This window comes from Acomys minous (genome assembly GCF_964271855.1).
Source record: "Acomys minous genome assembly, chromosome: 8".
Classification (NCBI taxonomy): domain Eukaryota; kingdom Metazoa; phylum Chordata; class Mammalia; order Rodentia; family Muridae; genus Acomys; species Acomys minous.
In genome coordinates, this window is record NC_140489.1 from 88,055,871 (window position 1) to 88,061,767 (window position 5,897).

Here is a 5,897-nt window from a genome sequence, read left to right on the forward strand (position 1 = left end):
CAGACAGATGGCTGAGATCACTGGCAGCTCTTCTAGAGGAGCCAGGTTGGATTCCCACCAGCACCCATATAGTGGCTCACAACCATCTGTAATTTCAGCTCCAGGGGATCCAATGACCTCTTCTGACCTCTGAAGGTACCATTCATCCATGGTACACATACATATGTCTACACAAAACATTCATACCCATAAAATAAATAATTTAAAATTTAAACACACACACATATATTTGTATATATAGTGCATGCCTGATATGACAAGATTGAGAACATGATGGATGTTTTTTGTATGTGTGATTATTAAGGTTCATAGCTGAGTATGCAGGCCCTGAGATACATGGGCCATGTACCTCTGGCTTTTTCTCACTAGCTCTTTCTAAGTTTGCGATCTCTATCAAGTGATTGCTTTGAGGGCAGCCCTTGGAACAGGCCTGAGTTCTAATCAGAACCACCTGCTGGTAAAGGAGCGTTGATGCTTATGAGCTACGATTAGCCACTTCTGGATGGTTGTGGGTTAGGAAACCAAGCGAGTGGGCCTGTTGCTAAAAGTCCTTCCCTAGAGGAGATGTAAACTATGTATTTCCCTTTTCCTAAGGTCCCAATGACAAACTGAACTATGGTTTCACTAAAGCTTGGGAAATCAAAGAGGGTTTTGGGCTTACTTACAGAGTGTAGATAAGAGGTGCCTTACAGGAGTGTGGTTGCTCTCCTCAAAAAGGTTGCACTGGAAAGATGTTCTCATCAGAGATGAAAGTTTTTCCAAAACCGCATAGGTGGAGCCCCACACACCTAGTCTTCCGGGATATACACACATACATATATGTATATACATATATGTATATATATACATACATACATATGTTCCCCAAGGTCCCATGCAATTATGGCAGACTTGCCTACAACAGGGGATATGGAGCGACTGGATACTGAGCTGAGGGTTCTGTGACCTTTCCTGACCCTCCATCCATTAGGGCATGTCAATGGTCAGCTAGCCTAGCTGGGATGATTTTTTTTGCAAGTGGACACAAATACACCCTTGAAGATGGCCTCTGTTTGGTTCAGTGGGTAATCCTGTATGACAGGGCCTCACAGAACTGCCAAAAAAGGGGGGTGCTTCCTCTGCTCTTCACTGAGCTCCAAGTTAAGTGCCCTACCCTTTACTCTCTTCCAAGTTCCTTGTGGGCACAGGCTATTTTAGTCTTTCCCAAACTCCAGCATCTAGGATAACATCTGGCACATGGTAGCCCTTTTAAACACATTTTTTTTTTAATGAATTGATGAGAGATTGAGTTAGGGCTTGGACAGTCTATTGCAGTGTGTATTAATGCCTCATCTTTGTCATGTTCTCTGAAGGATCCAGGACCTTCTGTGTTGGCTTCAAGGATCGTAGTGAGCTTCTCAGAGTCAGCACAATGCATCTGAACACTCCCAGTTCTGCTCTCTGTTTCTCTGTGCAGCATCCCAACACCTTTGCACGGGGGTGGGCACACAACCAGCACAGATGCTAACTGGCAGTGGGACTGGATACGCTTCCCCTGGAAGGGTTAACCTCACACTCAAGACAAGCCTTCCCTGAATGCCTTCTTGGGGGGGGGGGGGGAGTCACCAGGGATGAGGGAGTAAGATCTGATTTTTGCCCACTAGAATAGCACAGTCTGGAGGTTGGAAGTGGGAAAAGAAAGACAGAAACCATCAAAGAGTGTAAGCAAAAGGGAAGAAGCAAGCTGCCTCCCTTGCTCTAGACACACTGAGGGTGAAATAGAGCTTCCAAATGAGAAGAAAAGCCACGACCAACTCACTAGTAGATACACTTAGGCACTCACCCACCTCCAATCACTGAATACTGTTCTCAAGCCAGCCAACAGGAGTGGCTTGTCTGCCCCACTGCCGGCAGACAGAGTCCTGGCTGTTGTAGAAGAGAGAAGTCAAGCAGCCTTGCTGCTGAATCTTCAGGCTTACCAGCTGGGTAGGTGATTGAACTGGCCCAAGCTTCAGTGGACCCAATCAGACTCCAGGTGTTTAGAGGGCACTGGAGACATGAGATGAAGAAACAGATAGACAAAACCCCTCCAGGAAGCCTGTGGTCCAGGAAGGGAGGGAGAGGTCGGACGGTCACCCTGTGGGTATATGTTTAAAGGTGTCCATATCATACGCGGAGTGGAGAGTCATCGGGTGTGTTAGTGAGGGCTTTGCAATGAAATAATACAGAGTATATATCTTAGTTACTTCTCTCCTGCTGTGGCAAAATACTTGACCGAAGGAACTTCAGGAAGGAAGGGCTGGTTTCAGTTCTCAGCGTGAGGGGGCAGTGGCAAGAGCGTGAGGAGGCAGTGAGGAAACTACAGGAATCCACATGTTCAGCTCCATTTCTCTACCTGTGCAGATGAGGACCTGAGCCCATGAAGTGGTGCCGCCCACATTTAGCCCGGGTCTTCCCACCCTAGCTAACCTAAGCTACATGACCTCCCACATAGCCAGATGCTTGCCTCGTCTGCAAATCTAGACCTCCTCAAGTTGACAGATGAAAATTAACTATCAGAATATAAAAATCGGAGAGATCAATTGATGATAAGTAATTGACTTATTGTGCAGGGTGGGCGGGCCAACACACTGAGCCCCGGAAGAGCAGCTCAAAGGTCTCAGAGGGGCCCCTGTTGCAGATGACACTCCAACACAGACCGCTGGAGGAATCTCCTGCTCAAAGCAGGCTGGTGTTTTTTTCTCTACCGAGGATTTCACCTCATCGGATGAGACCCATCCACAGCAGAGGGCAATCTGCTTACTCAAAGTCCATGGATTAAAATGTCAATTTCCCTGGGAGGTGGTGCCCCATGCCTGTAATACCAGCAGTCAGATCTCTGAGCTCGAGGCCAGCCTGCATTACACAGAGAACCCCTGTCTCAAAAAACAAAAACAAAACAAAAAAAAAAAACAAAAACAAAAACAAAAATAAAATAAAACATCAATCTCATTTTTAAAAAATCTTTATGGAAACACCGAGGAGAATCCCATTTGACACTAAAGGTGGCCATCCTGCAGTCCTTACCTGTTAACATTTCACAAGCTCCTTGCAAGGAAGCAGAAGGACACCTTCCCCAGGCCCAAGCAGAGGGAAGGAGGAAGCCGAACAAAACTAAAACTACTTACTGGATACTTGGGCATCCCACATTTTCTTATGTGATAGCTGACTTAACTCTCCGAGTCAGAAACCATTTTTACAGGTCTTAGGTATAGGAACTAAGGATCAAGATGCCCATAGTCAAATCGTAACTATCGGGGCTGAGACTTAGGGTCACATGCCTGCAAGATGGATGTGTCTTATTTTGTTCCAGCAACAACATCTTAGCAGGTGATTCAGGAAAAGTAACTGCTTAGTACTTTCTGTGCTCTCTATTTGCTCAGAGCCCTTCCCAGCACATTGGTGTGATGTCAGATAGAGCTCACATTGACCAGGATGCCACTGCAAGAGGACAGAGGCCAGTCAGAGCCTTGGCATCGTCACAGCCGCTATCTGGGCCAGAGAAACAGCCACAGCAAGGACTCAAGCATGGACTTTGACATCAACACTGCACACATAGGTCCATATGTGTAGGTTTTGCTGCATAGTTGCCGGGTGACCTGTCCCTGAAACTGGATCAAGCTGTGCCTCATTTTCCTTTTCATTGACTTCTTGACGGTGATTACAACAGTGTTTGCCTTCAAGTGGCATTAAGTATATTGAACAAGTTAATTTTTGTGGGATTTAAGTCCATAAATGTCAGCTTTTCTGTGTCCTGGGACTTCAAGTGCCCAGACCTTTCTTTCAGGCAGAGGCAGATTCTCTGGAAACCCTCAAATATTACAATTTCATAATGTGTTAATGTTTCTGATTTCACACGGTCATAACTATATAAGCTCATCTGCAAAAAAAAAAAATTTGGATGAAGCTGGGCTCGGTGACGCATGTTTGTAATCCCAGCACTCAGGGAGGCAGAGGCAGGCAGATCTCTGTGAGTTGGAGGCCAGCATGATCTACAAAGTAAATTCAGGATAGCCAAGGCTACACAGAGAAAACAAAAATAAAAATTAAAAAAAATTTTAATGGAATGATAGTAGACATTTTAGTGGGTAGGGTACAGAGATAAGCAAAAACTCTCTCAATGCCACCTGGAGAGATGCCAGAGCATCCAGACTTACTGATAATTTAGTCCACGTGCCACCTTCTGGCTAGGGCCTCTCTGATGTAACTCTTTTGACAATTTCCCTTCAAATGTCTCCATCTCCCCCATCTACCTCCATGGGTGTCTCCTCTCGATGCCGTGGGCTTGCTGCTCTAATTTAGGGAATCTTGAAATTCACTGGTTATACTGAAGGCATTTTATTTGACCCTCCACATGTAAATTCTTTCCGTTGGGATTTCTATGTGTCCAGATCCACCCAACCCACAGGCCCATAAACGCTTGTGTGTCTGCAGCCTGGCCTCAGGGATTCCAGAAATAACACCCGCCCTCCGCTGCTGCATTAGAGCACAGTAAGGCGTTTCTGTCTTAAGACACTCCCCAGCCAGGCCTCTCCTGGTCAAAGCACAATGCAACCTTTACAAGTTGGGTAGGGAGGGGCAGCTGGGAGGGCAGCTGAATTTCTGGAAGGTTTGCTCTTTTCCTCCCATCTGTAGGCTCTGTCAGACCTTCCACTCTGGAGTTTCCAGGTCCGCTTGCTCCACCTAGCATTTGAATCCACTTCGCCTGTGGCAGTCACTGAAAATTTTTGAACCCTCAGGAACAACTGGAATTGGATTGTCAGCAGCCTGAGCCTAGGTGGCAATTTCATTCTTTAGGTCCGGCAGGACAGTCTCCTCAGGTGGAGCTGGGGAAATTGAAGGGCTGGAGAGAAGGGAACGGTGTAAAAGGAAAAAGGAAAATGTTAGAGGTGACCCTGAATACATAGCATCTGGGGATGAGGTTCTCGTTTCAGAAGGGTGTTTATCGTGCGGAGAAAATAGGAAGTCAATACGAGAGAATTTTGGCTTTACAAGGATCTTCGCAAAAATGTCGAGAAAAAACCCACTACACACAAAAAACAAAAGCATGTACATATGCTTTACAGAGTACGCATATGCATGTGTGTGTGTAAGGGGGTGTATTTAGACATTAATGTGGAAAGTAGGAAAGAAATGTTTTTTGTTTTTTGTTTTAAATGCTCTGGGGAGCGGTAGTCACAGCTGTGTTTCTTCAAATCCTGCTTAATGTCATTTACCATTGTAAAGGAAAGCATACCTGACGCTGCCACGCGGACCTGCCCAAATCTCCTGGTTCTACCTTTCCACAAGGGAATTCCCTGGCTTTCGGGTGCCCGTGTGAAAACTTGAACCAAGCCACTTTCTCTGGGGATGAATTCTTTTTTTGATGGGGCTAAGGTTATTTCTAATTTGCAGCGGAAACAGAAAAATCATAAAGGTTGCATTTTAAGGTCTTGGGGGATCCAAACCTTTGTCAAGAATAGGAAGGTGGAAGAAAGGCGCTTGTGCAACAAAACGGCCAATTATGTCACCCCCGCGAAGTCCAGCCGCAGCCGCAGCAGCCAGCAAGCTGCAACGCCCCATCTGCAGTGGCCGCTGCTGCAAGACACGCGGCCGCAGCGGCGGAGGTCGAGCGCACCTCCGGGTCCCGTGCCGCACCCAGGAGTGCCTGGCGGGCGGGGAGGATGAGGGGAGTTGGTAAAAGCATCGCCATGGCAACAGTGACGTCCATTCACCCTGGATCTAATTGGAGGAAACCCCGTGGCCGAAGCCGCAGCCTGCGGGCCAACCGAACCTACCCGAGCCGACCCACCCTTCGAGCCTCTGCTTCGCTTCCCGCCCCGCCCCCTGTACCCCCTTCCGCGCGCTAGCTTCTCATTGGCCAGAGGAGAACCTGGGGG